Source organism: Notolepis coatsorum (genome assembly GCF_963971535.1).
Source record: "Notolepis coatsorum genome assembly, chromosome: 4".
Lineage (NCBI taxonomy): Eukaryota > Metazoa > Chordata > Actinopteri > Aulopiformes > Paralepididae > Notolepis > Notolepis coatsorum.
The window spans coordinates 138,321,648-138,340,031 of NC_140168.1; positions in this window are offsets into that span (position 1 = coordinate 138,321,648).

Here is an 18,384-nt window from a genome sequence, read left to right on the forward strand (position 1 = left end):
CAATCGTTTTTTATGATTATTACTATTATTACTCCCTAATTATATACATGTTCAGAAGCGTTGCCCACTTCAACACCTAGTGCACGTCTGGCTCATCCTATAGTTAGGATGGTCTCTCATTGAAATAACCATCTCAGCTTCTTCCCTTTTCTTTCCTTTTTTTCAACCTGTTAAGCCTGTAGGTCCCCCAATTGGGGGACCGTGCTTTTCTTTATCTTAAACCGATCAATAGAGACCGTATTAGATCCCCAATTATCATATCATGGGTATCATTGGACAGCCACAATCATTGGCTACAACCCTGTCAAAAATCTTTCGAGATCGCCAAATTATTGACTAGCTAGAGCTCCCGGAGGTCGGGGTGGTAATGTGTACTTTGGTGCATGCCTCACATATCGGCATGTAACTCGAGAACCGTTGAGCGGATTTTGTCACCTGAACGGGCAATCGACAGGCAACAAATAGGGCTATAATTATATCTATATATTGTATTAAAATAACTTCACACCCAAGCGGCTAGAGGTCATCAAAGTGGTGCGTCGCGAATCCTCCTCATGAGGGCCCACATGTGGGCCCTTGGATGTTAAGAGGATTATGTTATTTTTAAAAAAAAATTTGCAAAGAGTAAACACCATAACCCTATCAAAACAGTAGTAAGAGTGTATATTTTCATTTTTACTGATGTTTTGTAAGATTTACCGAAAATACGAATTTATTGGAGAAATGCTAATTATATCTCTTTTATCGTAAAACCGTGAGGAAATTACTAAATCCAGATTCAACCCTGCCGTTGGAAAGAGGAGCCTTTTCCCTATCCACAGATGTATGATTTGGCCATAATAAGGTCAAGGTCAAGTTCAAGGTCAAATATGAATTTATAATTAAAATCGATTATCATTTATTACTGTATCTACAAATCCTTCTGTTTAATCATTTTCCCTTTATTAATTAGCTTAGATTTTTTTACACTTGATCTCAATAAGGTGGTGAATGAGCTCAGTGAGCAAGCTCGGTTTGCGCACAATTGTAACATAGTGTTATTCACCGGCACTGTAACGTTCAGGGTTCTGGTCTTAGGAACCCCACTGTCAATCTGGAGTTCTTTCCCCTGGTGGTTGGTATCTGCACTCACTGTTGGTCACGCCCTATTCCTGATGTGTCACTCCTTGTTCTGTCACCACTGGTTGCTGTCACTGTGCTGTCATTTACCTGTCACTAATTGACGCATTGGAATGTTTGGGGTTTGACTATATATTCATAGTTGTTTCTCTCTGCCCCTGTCGAGGCTTCAGACCGTGTATCGTGTGGAAGGAGCTGGAGATATTGCTGACCTTCTCGCTCTTGATTATTCTCATGTATCTACCTTGCTCTCAAGTTGACGCCCGGCGTCTTTCCCTGGATTCTCTGTGGTCTGTGTTTTTACATTAAAGGCACCACTAAGAAAGAGCAATCATTCTCTGACTCGTATTATTTCCTCCTCTACTGGACTCACAATTGCTTACCTGCACCCCAACCGTAACAGGCACAGATGCAAAAAAATATCATCATTTATATTCTCCTTTTTTTCATTACAATTTACTCAAGCCTAGTAACAGACACAAGGAAAACTCCAACATTTTGGGAAATTAGCTTATTTGACATCTACCCTGGAGTTAGACAAGAAGATGCATACCTTTTTCTTCTCTGTGCATGCAGTAAGAGTAGGAAGACGTTGGGAACTAGGCTAATGGAGGAACCTACTTCCAGTGACTGACGCTAAGCTATGCTAACGGTGCGCGTCTTCCTACTCCTACTGGATGCACAGAGAAGAAAAAGTTATGTATCTTAACACTCCAACATTTTGGGAACCGTGGAGTTAGACAAGAAGATGGATACCTTTTTTTACTCTGTTCATGCAGTAGGAGTAGGAAGACGTTTGGAACTAGGCTAATGGAAGAACCTACTTCCAGTGACTGATGCTAAGCTAGGCTAACGGTGCGTGTCTTCCTACTCCTACTGCATGCACAGAGAAGAAAAAGGGTATATCTTCTTGTCTAACTCCAGGGTTTTCCTTTAACAGAGCTCCAAAAGAGTAGCGCAATCTACGCGTCGATAGTCCTCCTTCTATGTGAAGGACAAAGTCCACCGATTCTGACTATAATCACGATATCCAAGTTGGGGGATCCCCCCTTTGAATGGCCCTTCTAAGGTTTCTCTCCTCCACATCGCCTGTGGTGCTTTTTTCCTATTGCTAGGTTTTTTGTGAGTTTTTCATTACCTTTTTTCCTTACGCATGTGGTATGTCTGGGAGTGTTGCATATTTGGATTTTTTTTTTGTAAACTTTCTTTATTACAGGAAAAGGAATGAGTTAAACATTACAGTTGCACATGTTATACATTTTCCATTTGTTCCCCTTTTCTTTTCCCTCCCATCATTCCCCCCTCCCCTCCCACATTCCCTCCCCGTCCCGCCCCCGGAGGTAACCAATAAGCACATATGCAATATGCATAAATAGGTAGATAGAAAGATTATTTGGTATAGATGTTTCTGGGAAAGAAAAACAGTAATGAAGTCATTATACATTTAGTCTCTGCCCCCTCCTATAGTATCCTTCCTACTAATACTTGGGCATGTCGATTATCTGCTATAATTAACATTATACTGTAATCATTCTTTTTTTACAGGAAAATAATTATTTGAACATTTCAGTTGTAACCATTGTAAAAATGTTCCTTTCCCTTTCCCTCCCCCCCCCCCCCCCCCCCCCCCACCCCATCTCACCCCTGGAGGTTGACATCAAACACATCTGCAGTATGCACAAATAATTAGATAAAAAGAGATAAAGAAAAAATAAAAACAAAAAAAAAACTCTAACACAGATGAGGCTGTGGAAGAAAGTCAACAATGATATCATTTCACACTTTTTTCCCACCCCTAATTATAGTGTCATGATAATAGTTTGATCTTCTGCAGTTGTGTCCCCCGGTCCTCCCTCCCTCCCCCAATTACCCACCCACCCCCCCGGGATCTCATTCACACCCATACATACCAGGACAGGGAGGGGGGGGGGGCAGTAAACAATAGGAATAAAATAATAATAAAATATATGAAAATGCAGTTAGAGGTGTAAAGCTCTATCCTTTCTCAGTCTCTTCATTGATAGTCAGGGTATCGATGTGTTGCAAAAATGGTTGCCAGGTCGCATGGAATGTTTTAAGGGAGCCCTTTAGGGAGAATCTGATTCGTTCAAGCCTAATGCAATGTAGTATCTCATGTATCCATCTGTTGTGAGTGGGTGGAGAAGGGTGTATCCATTTAAAGAGAATGAGTCTCCTAGCGAGGAGGGTAGTGAACGCCACACTCGTTTTGCAGCCCTAGATGTGATTGTAGGGGTATTCGGGATTCCGAAAAGGGCAGTGAGTGGATCTGGGTCTAACGTCACACCCAGGACCTTACTCAGTGTATCAAATATTGCAGTCCAAAACTCTGTGAGTTTAGGGCACGTCCAAAACATGTGCATATAATCGGCCGGAGATTGTTTACATCTATTACATGCATCCGTTCTATCCGGGTATATCTTTGCTAACCTCGCATTGGTGTAATGAACCATATGCAGGATCCTACACTGCAGCAAGCTGTGTCTTGTACATATAGAGGAGGTGTGTACAAGGTCTAATATATGATCCCATAGTTCATCTGTAATGGCAATTCCCAGGTCTTCGTCCCATTTGGCTTTTAGGGAGTCTAAGCAAGGTGGGTCTATCCAAAATATTTTATTATATATAATTGAGACGAGCCCTTTTCGCCCAGTGCTGAGCGATAGGAGGGGGTTAATCCTCGAGTCTGGAGGACGGCCAGGGAATTGCGGGAATTGGTTCTGAACAAAATGCCACGGAAAAGGTGGGAGTTTGGAAAACCAATTTTTTTTGATAATTCTGCAAATGAGGAGAACACCCCTCCGGAGTAGAGGTCATTAATGGTTAGCAATCCTTTGTTTGCCCAGATTCGGAATACAGGATCGGAGCAGGACGGTAGGAATAGGTGATTACAAGAGATTGGAGCTAGCCCAGACGGAGCATTTAGGCCGAATTGTTTCCTAAACTGATTCCAGATTTTCAAAGTATCAGTTACGATTTGGTTCCGAGCCACTTGTTTAATAGGGATTGAAATGGACAGTTGGGATGTTGCCACAGACCAGAGTGAGTATTTTGAAGAGGAGATTTCCATCCGAGCCCATTGGGGCCGTTCTTCTTCCTCCCTTTTGGTCTTCCAGTAAAGGAGTTTGTTTATATTACATACCCAGTAGTAATAGCGAAGATTAGGCAAAGCCAAACCCCCTTCTGATTTGGGAAGTGCTCTTTTGTTACCCCACAGGAATGAACTTATAAGTTGATCAATCGAGGAGAACAAAGCTTTATTAATGAATATTGGTATATGCTGAAAAGCATAAAAAAATCGGGGTAAGACCACCATTTTTATCAGGTTAACCCTTCCCAAAAGTGAGAGGGGGAGAGAGGACCACCTAGTCAGATCTAACTTAAAGCGATCCAGCAGAGGATGGAATTTTTTTGCGAAGAGCTCCGTCTGTGATTTGGCCATGAAAATCCCTAGATATGTGAATCCTTCCATGGCCCTTTTAAAGGGGAAAAGCGATTGAGGAAGCCGTTCCGCAGATGCATTAACAGGTAAATACTCACTTTTCTGGAGATTAAGTTTGTACCCAGAGAGCTGCCTATGCTGTTCTAGAATATTTAGGATAACAGGGATGGACGACGACGGATTGGAGACATCGAGTAGGAGATCATCGGCATATAATGAGAGTTTATGAACCAGACCGAACCTCTCAATCCCCTCAAATCTGTCCTCACTGCGAAGCCATATGGCTAACGGTTCTGCAGCGAGTGCGTAGAGCAAGGGAGAAAGCGGACATCCTTGACGGGTGCCACGATAAAGCGAGAACTGGCCCGACTTGGTACCATTTACATTAACCGAGGCCACCGGGGACGAGTATAGACGTTTTATCCATGAAATAAAACCCGGGCCCAGACCGAATTTCTCAAGTGTATGGAACAGGTATCTCCATTCCACTCTGTCAAATGCTTTCTCAGCATCTAGGGAGAGTACCATTTCTGGTGCGCCAGTCCTGGTTGTGAAAAGGATATTTAACAGCCTTCTGGTGTTAAAGAAGGACTGCCTGTCCATGATGAAACCTGTCTGATCCGGGTCTATCAGGAATGCAACCACCTTCTGGAGACGGCACGACAGGACCTTAGCCAATATTTTACAATCCACATTAAGGAAGGAGATTGGTCTGTAACTGCTACAGAGGAGAGGGTCTTTACCTTTTTTGAGCAACAGGGACAACAACGCTTCTGATTTCGTGGGTGGTTTAGAATAATAGTCAGAGAAAATTTCAGAAATGTCCGTAGGGTCATTCATTCATTGGAAGACGCGCTCTACCCCTGAGCCAAAGCCGCCCCACAAGATGATTAAACAGAAGGTTTTGTAGATACAGTACTGAATTCTGCCATCCAATTTGAAATATGATTATAGAATATAGAATATCAGGCATAAAATGGTTATGCGATTAAAATGCGATTAATTAGATTAATTAATTACAAATCCTGTAATTAATTAGATACATTTTTTTAATCGCCTGACAGCACTAATTATACTACAACCCTGTACATACATCTGATTAGCACTACAGTTTAACCACCTGTACACCACCTGTTGTCTCTGCTTACCTGTTATGCTTTTCTTTGATTTTAATTTGTATTATCACAATCGTTTTTTATGATTATTACTATTATTACTCCCTAATTATATACATGTTCAGAAGCGTTGCCCACTTCAACACCTAGTGCACGTCTGGCTCATCCTATAGTTAGGATGGTCTCTCATTGAAATAACCATCTCAGCTTCTTCCCTTTTCTTTCCTTTTTTTCAACCTGTTAAGCCTGTAGGTCCCCCAATTGGGGGACCGTGCTTTTCTTTATCTTAAACCGATCAATAGAGACCGTATTAGATCCCCAATTATCATATCATGGGTATCATTGGACAGCCACAATCATTGGCTACAACCCTGTCAAAAATCTTTCGAGATCGCCAAATTATTGACTAGCTAGAGCTCCCGGAGGTCGGGGTGGTAATGTGTACTTTGGTGCATGCCTCACATATCGGCATGTAACTCGAGAACCGTTGAGCGGATTTTGTCACCTGAACGGGCAATCGACAGGCAACAAATAGGGCTATAATTATATCTATATATTGTATTAAAATAACTTCACACCCAAGCGGCTAGAGGTCATCAAAGTGGTGCGTCGCGAATCCTCCTCATGAGGGCCCACATGTGGGCCCTTGGATGTTAAGAGGATTATGTTATTTTTTAAAAAAAAATTGCAAAGAGTAAACACCATAACCCTATCAAAACAGTAGTAAGAGTGTATATTTTCATTTTTACTGATGTTTTGTAAGATTTACCGAAAATACGAATTTATTGGAGAAATGCTAATTATATCTCTTTTATCGTAAAACCGTGAGGAAATTACTAAATCCAGATTCAACCCTGCCGTTGGAAAGAGGAGCCTTTTCCCTATCCACAGATGTATGATTTGGCCATAATAAGGTCAAGGTCAAGTTCAAGGTCAAATATGAATTTATAATTAAAATCGATTATCATTTATTACTGTATCTACAAATCCTTCTGTTTAATCATTTTCCCTTTATTAATTAGCTTAGATTTTTTTACACTTGATCTCAATAAGGTGGTGAATGAGCTCAGTGAGCAAGCTCGGTTTGCGCACAATTGTAACATAGTGTTATTCACCGGCACTGTAACGTTCGGGGTTCTGGTCTTAGGAACCCCACTGTCATTCTGGAGTTCTTTCCCCTGGTGGTTGGTATCTGCACTCACTGTTGGTCACGCCCTATTCCTGATGTGTCACTCCTTGTTCTGTCACCACTGGTTGCTGTCACTGTGCTGTCATTTACCTGTCACTAATTGACGCATTGGAATGTTTGGGGTTTGACTATATATTCATAGTTGTTTCTCTCTGCCCCTGTCGAGGCTTCAGACTGTGTATCGTGTGGAAGGAGCTGGAGATATTGCTGACCTTCTCGCTCTTGATTATTCTCATGTATCTACCTTGCTCTCAAGTTGACGCCCGGCGTCTTTCCCTGGATTCTCTGTGGTCTGTGTTTTTACATTAAAGGCACCACTAAGAAAGAGCAATCATTCTCTGACTCGTATTATTTCCTCCTCTACTGGACTCACAATTGCTTACCTGCACCCCAACCGTAACAGGCACAGATGCAAAAAAATATCATCATTTATATTCTCCTTTTTTTCATTACAATTTACTCAAGCCTAGTAACAGACACAAGGAAAACTCCAACATTTTGGGAAATTAGCTTATTTGACATCTACCCTGGAGTTAGACAAGAAGATGCATACCTTTTTCTTCTCTGTGCATGCAGTAAGAGTAGGAAGACGTTGGGAACTAGGCTAATGGAGGAACCTACTTCCAGTGACTGACGCTAAGCTATGCTAACGGTGCGCGTCTTCCTACTCCTACTGGATGCACAGAGAAGAAAAAGTTATGTATCTTAACACTCCAACATTTTGGGAACCGTGGAGTTAGACAAGAAGATGGATACCTTTTTTTACTCTGTTCATGCAGTAGGAGTAGGAAGACGTTTGGAACTAGGCTAATGGAAGAACCTACTTCCAGTGACTGATGCTAAGCTAGGCTAACGGTGCGTGTCTTCCTACTCCTACTGCATGCACAGAGAAGAAAAAGGGTATATCTTCTTGTCTAACTCCAGGGTTTTCCTTTAACAGAGATCCAAAAGAGTAGCGCAATCTACGCGTCGATAGTCCTCCTTCTATGTGAAGGACAAAGTCCACCGATTCTGACTATAATCACGACATCCAAGTTGGGGGATCCCCCCTTTGAATGGCCCTTCTAAGGTTTCTCTCCTCCACATCGCCTGTGGTGCTTTTTTCCTATTGCTAGGTTTTTTGTGAGTTTTTCATTACCTTTTTTCCTTACGCATGTGGTATGTCTGGGAGTGTTGCATATTTGGATTTTTTTTTTGTAAACTTTCTTTATTACAGGAAAAGGAATGAGTTAAACATTACAGTTGCACATGTTATACATTTTCCATTTGTTCCCCTTTTCTTTTCCCTCCCATCATTCCCCCCTCCCCTCCCACATTCCCTCCCCGTCCCGCCCCCGGAGGTAACCAATAAGCACATATGCAATATGCATAAATAGGTAGATAGAAAGATTATTTGGTATAGATGTTTCTGGGAAAGAAAAACAGTAATGAAGTCATTATACATTTAGTCTCTGCCCCCTCCTATAGTATCCTTCCTACTAGTACTTGGGCATGTCGATTATCTGCTATAATTAACATTATACTGTAATCATTCTTTTTTTACAGGAAAATAATTATTTGAACATTTCAGTTGTAACCATTGTAAATGTTCCTTTCCCTTTCCCTCCCCCCCCCCCCCCCACCCCCCCTTCCCCCCCCCACCCCATCTCACCCCTGGAGGTTGACATCAAACACATCTGCAGTATGCACAAATAATTAGATAAAAAGAGATAAAGAAAAAATAAAAACAAAAAAAAAACTCTAACACAGATGAGGCTGTGGAAGAAAGTCAACAATGATATCATTTCACACTTTTTTCCCACCCCTAATTATAGTGTCATGATAATAGTTTGATCTTCTGCAGTTGTGTCCCCCGGTCCTCCCTCCCTCCCCCAATTACCCACCCACCCCCCCGGGATCTCATTCACACCCATACATACCAGGACAGGGAGGGGGGGGGGGCAGTAAACAATAGGAATAAAATAATAATAAAAGATATGAAAATGCAGTTAGAGGTGTAAAGCTCTATCCTTTCTCAGTCTCTTCATTGATAGTCAGGGTATCGATGTGTTGCAAAAATGGTTGCCAGGTCACATGGAATGTTTTAAGGGAGCCCTTTAGGGAGAATCTGATTCGTTCAAGCCTAATGCAATGTAGTATCTCATGTATCCATCTGTTGTGAGTGGGTGGAGAAGGGTGTATCCATTTAAAGAGAATGAGTCTCCTAGCGAGGAGGGTAGTGAACGCCACACTCGTTTTGCAGCCCTAGATGTGATTGTAGGGGTATTCGGGATTCCGAAAAGGGCAGTGAGTGGATCTGGGTCTAACGTCACACCCAGGACCTTACTCAGTGTATCAAATATTGCAGTCCAAAACTCTGTGAGTTTAGGGCACGTCCAAAACATGTGCATATAATCGGCCGGAGATTGTTTACATCTATTACATGCATCCGTTCTATCCGGGTATATCTTTGCTAACCTCGCATTGGTGTAATGAACCATATGCAGGATCCTACACTGCAGCAAGCTGTGTCTTGTACATATAGAGGAGGTGTGTACAAGGTCTAATATATGATCCCATAGTTCATCTGTAATGGCAATTCCCAGGTCTTCGTCCCATTTGGCTTTTAGGGAGTCTAAGCAAGGTGGGTCTATCCAAAATATTTTATTATATATAATTGAGACGAGCCCTTTTCGCCCAGTGCTGAGCGATAGGAGGGGGTTAATCCTCGAGTCTGGAGGACGGCCAGGGAATTGCGGGAATTGGTTCTGAACAAAATGCCACGGAAAAGGTGGGAGTTTGGAAAACCAATTTTTTTTGATAATTCTGCAAATGAGGAGAACACCCCTCCGGAGTAGAGGTCATTAATGGTTAGCAATCCTTTGTTCGCCCAGATTCGGAATACAGGATCGGAGCAGGACGGTAGGAATAGGTGATTACAAGAGATTGGAGCTAGCCCAGACGGAGCATGTAGGCCGAATTGTTTCCTAAACTGATTCCAGATTTTCAAAGTATCAGTTACGATTTGGTTCCGAGCCACTTGTTTAATAGGGATTGAAATGGACAGTTGGGATGTTGCCACAGACCAGAGTGAGTATTTTGAAGAGGAGATTTCCATCCGAGCCCATTGGGGCCGTTCTTCTTCCTCCCTTTTGGTCTTCCAGTAAAGGAGTTTGTTTATATTACATACCCAGTAGTAATAGCGAAGATTAGGCAAAGCCAAACCCCCTTCTGATTTGGGAAGTGCTCTTTTGTTACCCCACAGGAATGAACTTATAAGTTGATCAATCGAGGAGAACAAAGCTTTATTAATGAATATTGGTATATGCTGAAAAGCATACAAAAATCGGGGTAAGACCACCATTTTTATCAGGTTAACCCTTCCCAAAAGTGAGAGGGGGAGAGAGGACCACCTAGTCAGATCTAACTTAAAGCGATCCAGCAGAGGATGGAATTTTTTTGCGAAGAGCTCCGTCTGTGATTTGGCCATGAAAATCCCTAGATATGTGAATCCTTCCATGGCCCTTTTAAAGGGGAAAAGCGATTGAGGAAGCCGTTCCGCAGATGCATTAACAGGTAAATACTCACTTTTCTGGAGATTAAGTTTGTACCCAGAGAGCTGCCTATGCTGTTCTAGAATATTTAGGATAACAGGGATGGACGACGACGGATTGGAGACATCGAGTAGGAGATCATCGGCATATAATGAGAGTTTATGAACCAGACCGAACCTCTCAATCCCCTCAAATCTGTCCTCACTGCGAAGCCATATGGCTAACGGTTCTGCAGCGAGTGTGTAGAGCAAGGGAGAAAGCGGACATCCTTGACGGGTGCCACGATAAAGCGAGAACTGGCCCGACTTGGTACCATTTACATTAACCGAGGCCACCGGGGACGAGTATAGACGTTTTATCCATGAAATAAAACCCGGGCCCAGACCGAATTTCTCAAGTGTATGGAACAGGTATCTCCATTCCACTCTGTCAAATGCTTTCTCAGCATCTAGGGAGAGTACCATTTCTGGTGCGCCAGTCCTGGTTGTGAAAAGGATATTTAACAGCCTTCTGGTGTTAAAGAAGGACTGCCTGTCCATGATGAAACCTGTCTGATCCGGGTCTATCAGGAATGCAACCACCTTCTGGAGACGGCACGACAGGACCTTAGCCAATATTTTACAATCCACATTAAGGAAGGAGATTGGTCTGTAACTGCTACAGAGGAGAGGGTCTTTACCTTTTTTGAGCAACAGGGACAACAACGCTTCTGATTTCGTGGGTGGTTTAGAATAATAGTGAGAGAAAATTTCAGAATTAATTAGATACATTTTTTTAATCGCCTGACAGCACTAATTATACTACAACCCTGTACATACATCTGATTAGCACTACAGTTTAACCACCTGTACACCACCTGTTGTCTCTGCTTACCTGTTATGCTTTTCTTTGATTTTAATTTGTATTATCACAATCGTTTTTTATGATTATTACTATTATTACTCCCTAATTATATACATGTTCAGAAGCGTTGCCCACTTCAACACCTAGTGCACGTCTGGCTCATCCTATAGTTAGGATGGTCTCTCATTGAAATAACCATCTCAGCTTCTTCCCTTTTCTTTCCTTTTTTTCAACCTGTTAAGCCTGTAGGTCCCCCAATTGGGGGACCGTGCTTTTCTTTATCTTAAACCGATCAATAGAGACCGTATTAGATCCCCAATTATCATATCATGGGTATCATTGGACAGCCACAATCATTGGCTACAACCCTGTCAAAAATCTTTCGAGATCGCCAAATTATTGACTAGCTAGAGCTCCCGGAGGTCGGGGTGGTAATGTGTACTTTGGTGCATGCCTCACATATCGGCATGTAACTCGAGAACCGTTGAGCGGATTTTGTCACCTGAACGGGCAATCGACAGGCAACAAATAGGGCTATAATTATATCTATATATTGTATTAAAATAACTTCACACCCAAGCGGCTAGAGGTCATCAAAGTGGTGCGTCGCGAATCCTCCTCATGAGGGCCCACATGTGGGCCCTTGGATGTTAAGAGGATTATGTTATTTTTTAAAAAAAAATTGCAAAGAGTAAACACCATAACCCTATCAAAACAGTAGTAAGAGTGTATATTTTCATTTTTACTGATGTTTTGTAAGATTTACCGAAAATACGAATTTATTGGAGAAATGCTAATTATATCTCTTTTATCGTAAAACCGTGAGGAAATTACTAAATCCAGATTCAACCCTGCCGTTGGAAAGAGGAGCCTTTTCCCTATCCACAGATGTATGATTTGGCCATAATAAGGTCAAGGTCAAGTTCAAGGTCAAATATGAATTTATAATTAAAATCGATTATCATTTATTACTGTATCTACAAATCCTTCTGTTTAATCATTTTCCCTTTATTAATTAGCTTAGATTTTTTTACACTTGATCTCAATAAGGTGGTGAATGAGCTCAGTGAGCAAGCTCGGTTTGCGCACAATTGTAACATAGTGTTATTCACCGGCACTGTAACGTTCGGGGTTCTGGTCTTAGGAACCCCACTGTCATTCTGGAGTTCTTTCCCCTGGTGGTTGGTATCTGCACTCACTGTTGGTCACGCCCTATTCCTGATGTGTCACTCCTTGTTCTGTCACCACTGGTTGCTGTCACTGTGCTGTCATTTACCTGTCACTAATTGACGCATTGGAATGTTTGGGGTTTGACTATATATTCATAGTTGTTTCTCTCTGCCCCTGTCGAGGCTTCAGACCGTGTATCGTGTGGAAGGAGCTGGAGATATTGCTGACCTTCTCGCTCTTGATTATTCTCATGTATCTACCTTGCTCTCAAGTTGACGCCCGGCGTCTTTCCCTGGATTCTCTGTGGTCTGTGTTTTTACATTAAAGGCACCACTAAGAAAGAGCAATCATTCTCTGACTCGTATTATTTCCTCCTCTACTGGACTCACAATTGCTTACCTGCACCCCAACCGTAACAGGCACAGATGCAAAAAAATATCATCATTTATATTCTCCTTTTTTTCATTACAATTTACTCAAGCCTAGTAACAGACACAAGGAAAACTCCAACATTTTGGGAAATTAGCTTATTTGACATCTACCCTGGAGTTAGACAAGAAGATGCATACCTTTTTCTTCTCTGTGCATGCAGTAAGAGTAGGAAGACGTTGGGAACTAGGCTAATGGAGGAACCTACTTCCAGTGACTGACGCTAAGCTATGCTAACGGTGCGCGTCTTCCTACTCCTACTGGATGCACAGAGAAGAAAAAGTTATGTATCTTAACACTCCAACATTTTGGGAACCGTGGAGTTAGACAAGAAGATGGATACCTTTTTTTACTCTGTTCATGCAGTAGGAGTAGGAAGACGTTTGGAACTAGGCTAATGGAAGAACCTACTTCCAGTGACTGATGCTAAGCTAGGCTAACGGTGCGTGTCTTCCTACTCCTACTGCATGCACAGAGAAGAAAAAGGGTATATCTTCTTGTCTAACTCCAGGGTTTTCCTTTAACAGAGATCCAAAAGAGTAGCGCAATCTACGCGTCGATAGTCCTCCTTCTATGTGAAGGACAAAGTCCACCGATTCTGACTATAATCACGACATCCAAGTTGGGGGATCCCCCCTTTGAATGGCCCTTCTAAGGTTTCTCTCCTCCACATCGCCTGTGGTGCTTTTTTCCTATTGCTAGGTTTTTTGTGAGTTTTTCATTACCTTTTTTCCTTACGCATGTGGTATGTCTGGGAGTGTTGCATATTTGGATTTTTTTTTTGTAAACTTTCTTTATTACAGGAAAAGGAATGAGTTAAACATTACAGTTGCACATGTTATACATTTTCCATTTGTTCCCCTTTTCTTTTCCCTCCCATCATTCCCCCCTCCCCTCCCACATTCCCTCCCCGTCCCGCCCCCGGAGGTAACCAATAAGCACATATGCAATATGCATAAATAGGTAGATAGAAAGATTATTTGGTATAGATGTTTCTGGGAAAGAAAAACAGTAATGAAGTCATTATACATTTAGTCTCTGCCCCCTCCTATAGTATCCTTCCTACTAATACTTGGGCATGTCGATTATCTGCTATAATTAACATTATACTGTAATCATTCTTTTTTTACAGGAAAATAATTATTTGAACATTTCAGTTGTAACCATTGTAAATGTTCCTTTCCCTTTCCCTCCCCCCCCCCCCCCCCCCCCCCCCCACCCCATCTCACCCCTGGAGGTTGACATCAAACACATCTGCAGTATGCACAAATAATTAGATAAAAAGAGATAAAGAAAAAAAAAAAACAAAAAAAAAACTCTAACACAGATGAGGCTGTGGAAGAAAGTCAACAATGATATCATTTCACACTTTTTTCCCACCCCTAATTATAGTGTCATGATAATAGTTTGATCTTCTGCAGTTGTGTCCCCCGGTCCTCCCTCCCTCCCCCAATTACCCACCCACCCCCCCGGGATCTCATTCACACCCATACATACCAGGACAGGGAGGGGGGGGGGGGGCAGTAAACAATAGGAATAAAATAATAATAAAAGATATGAAAATGCAGTTAGAGGTGTAAAGCTCTATCCTTTCTCAGTCTCTTCATTGATAGTCAGGGTATCGATGTGTTGCAAAAATGGTTGCCAGGTCGCATGGAATGTTTTAAGGGAGCCCTTTAGGGAGAATCTGATTCGTTCAAGCCTAATGCAATGTAGTATCTCATGTATCCATCTGTTGTGAGTGGGTGGAGAAGGGTGTATCCATTTAAAGAGAATGAGTCTCCTAGCGAGGAGGGTAGTGAACGCCACACTCGTTTTGCAGCCCTAGATGTGATTGTAGGGGTATTCGGGATTCCGAAAAGGGCAGTGAGTGGATCTGGGTCTAACGTCACACCCAGGACCTTACTCAGTGTATCAAATATTGCAGTCCAAAACTCTGTGAGTTTAGGGCACGTCCAAAACATGTGCATATAATCGGCCGGAGATTGTTTACATCTATTACATGCATCCGTTCTATCCGGGTATATCTTTGCTAACCTCGCATTGGTGTAATGAACCATATGCAGGATCCTACACTGCAGCAAGCTGTGTCTTGTACATATAGAGGAGGTGTGTACAAGGTCTAATATATGATCCCATAGTTCATCTGTAATGGCAATTCCCAGGTCTTCGTCCCATTTGGCTTTTAGGGAGTCTAAGCAAGGTGGGTCTATCCAAAATATTTTATTATATATAATTGAGACGAGCCCTTTTCGCCCAGTGCTGAGCGATAGGAGGGGGTTAATCCTCGAGTCTGGAGGACGGCCAGGGAATTGCGGGAATTGGTTCTGAACAAAATGCCACGGAAAAGGTGGGAGTTTGGAAAACCAATTTTTTTTGATAATTCTGCAAATGAGGAGAACACCCCTCCGGAGTAGAGGTCATTAATGGTTAGCAATCCTTTGTTTGCCCAGATTCGGAATACAGGATCGGAGCAGGACGGTAGGAATAGGTGATTACAAGAGATTGGAGCTAGCCCAGACGGAGCATGTAGGCCGAATTGTTTCCTAAACTGATTCCAGATTTTCAAAGTATCAGTTACGATTTGGTTCCGAGCCACTTGTTTAATAGGGATTGAAATGGACAGTTGGGATGTTGCCACAGACCAGAGTGAGTATTTTGAAGAGGAGATTTCCATCCGAGCCCATTGGGGCCGTTCTTCTTCCTCCCTTTTGGTCTTCCAGTAAAGGAGTTTGTTTATATTACATACCCAGTAGTAATAGCGAAGATTAGGCAAAGCCAAACCCCCTTCTGATTTGGGAAGTGCTCTTTTGTTACCCCACAGGAATGAACTTATAAGTTGATCAATCGAGGAGAACAAAGCTTTATTAATGAATATTGGTATATGCTGAAAAGCATACAAAAATCGGGGTAAGACCACCATTTTTATCAGGTTAACCCTTCCCAAAAGTGAGAGGGGGAGAGAGGACCACCTAGTCAGATCTAACTTAAAGCGATCCAGCAGAGGATGGAATTTTTTTGCGAAGAGCTCCGTCTGTGATTTGGCCATGAAAATCCCTAGATATGTGAATCCTTCCATGGCCCTTTTAAAGGGGAAAAGCGATTGAGGAAGCCGTTCCGCAGATGCATTAACAGGTAAATACTCACTTTTCTGGAGATTAAGTTTGTACCCAGAGAGCTGCCTATGCTGTTCTAGAATATTTAGGATAACAGGGATGGACGACGACGGATTGGAGACATCGAGTAGGAGATCATCGGCATATAATGAGAGTTTATGAACCAGACCGAACCTCTCAATCCCCTCAAATCTGTCCTCACTGCGAAGCCATATGGCTAACGGTTCTGCAGCGAGTGCGTAGAGCAAGGGAGAAAGCGGACATCCTTGACGGGTGCCACGATAAAGCGAGAACTGGCCCGACTTGGTACCATTTACATTAACCGAGGCCACCGGGGACGAGTATAGACGTTTTATCCATGAAATAAAACCCGGGCCCAGACCGAATTTCTCAAGTGTATGGAACAGGTATCTCCATTCCACTCTGTCAAATGCTTTCTCAGCATCTAGGGAGAGTACCATTTCTGGTGCGCCAGTCCTGGTTGTGAAAAGGATATTTAACAGCCTTCTGGTGTTAAAGAAGGACTGCCTGTCCATGATGAAACCTGTCTGATCCGGGTCTATCAGGAATGCAACCACCTTCTGGAGACGGCACGACAGGACCTTAGCCAATATTTTACAATCCACATTAAGGAAGGAGATTGGTCTGTAACTGCTACAGAGGAGAGGGTCTTTACCTTTTTTGAGCAACAGGGACAACAACGCTTCTGATTTCGTGGGTGGTTTAGAATAATAGTCAGAGAAAATTTCAGAAATTTCCGTAGGGTCTGTTGTAATGACACCTAATTGGGATTTTATCCTGGGAATCAGTCTGGAGGCACTCGCCACTCGTGCTTGGTACGCAAGCAATTTTCCTGCCTTGTCCACTTGCTCGAAAAAACGTTGCTTGGTGTGTAGGAGTAGTCTCTCGATCTTACTAGTTGGGAGCAAATTATATTGTGATTGAAGCTGGAGTAGTTTTTTATATAGAGCAGGGGTGGGTTTGGACGAATACTGGATGTCTAATTGTTTAATCTCATCTGATATACCCGTTAATTTGGATTGTTCCTGCTTCCCAAAATGAGAGGTAAAGGAAATAGCCTGTCCGCGGAGATATGCCTTAAAGGCCTCCCAAAGTATGTCGCTGCTAATTTCAGGCGTGTCGTTTATCTCAAAGAAGATTTTTATTTGTGCATGAATGAAATCCTTAAATTCAGGTTCAGATAGTAAGTGGGAGTTGAATCTCCAAAATGTAGAGGGTGTTCTACCGTGGGGGAAGTTAATTACAACGTTTTTTATCCAATAAAAAGAAATCAATCCTCGAATATGTGTGGTGGACATGGGAAAAGAAGGAGAAAAGTTTATCGGTAGGACATTTTGTTCTCCAAGGGTCTATAAGGCCAAGCTGTGCCATGTGAAATTTTAAGATGTTAGCAGCTTTGGAGATGGTAGTACGTCTATCCGAAGATCTGTCAAGTTCTATGTTTTGGACCTGGTCCCCTCCGATAATTATGTGATGATCATTAAGGTTAGGTATCGAGGAAAATAAGTTGGATACAAATTTATCATTGTCCCAATTCAGTGCATATATTGAGGCTAGAACCACAGGAATGTTCTGCAGTCTGCCCGACACTATAACATATCGTCCGTCAGGGTCAGTTAAAATGGTGGAAGGCTCGAAGGGTACATCCCTATGTATAATAATTGCAGCTCCCCTGGCTTTTGCAGAGAATTTAGAATGAAAAATGTGTCCCATCCATGCTCTCTTAATGCAGGGAATATCTGAGGTGCATATGTGTGTCTCTTGCAGTGTTGGGAAAGTTCACTTTCTACATGAACTAGTTCAGTTCACAGTTCAAATTTTTTTAAATTAACTATTTCAGTTCATAGTTCATAATTCAAAATGTTGAACTAAAGTTCATGGTTTCAAAAATGAACTAATTTAGTTCTTTTTAGTTCTTTTTTGAATTTTTTTTATTATAGATGTTTCACGTACAGTTACTTACATTACAAAAACACACATTGGGACAAGGGGGGGGGGGGTCCTCCAGTTCATCTCTATGCCATCATCCACACCATAAGCAAGCAAAAACAAAAGAAAAAGAAAAACAAGCAAAAAGGAAAGCAGACCAAGACAGGCACTGTACATTATTGCACTTGCCTCGAGCCCATTCACATGTAGACATACATATATTTATTTTTTCTAGCCTAGGTCTGTCCATACAATGGGGCACTGGGCATTTAGAAGGATCCGATACATTTCAGCAGGAAAATAGTCTAATAGTGGGGCCCACACCTCCTGAAAGGAAGCGTTGTTGCCTCTATGCATTGCACAGTGTCTTTCATGGGGTAGCACACCGAAGATCTCTCTATACCACATTTGTAAAAATGGAGGCTTATCCTTAATCCATTTTATCAGAATGTATTTCCGG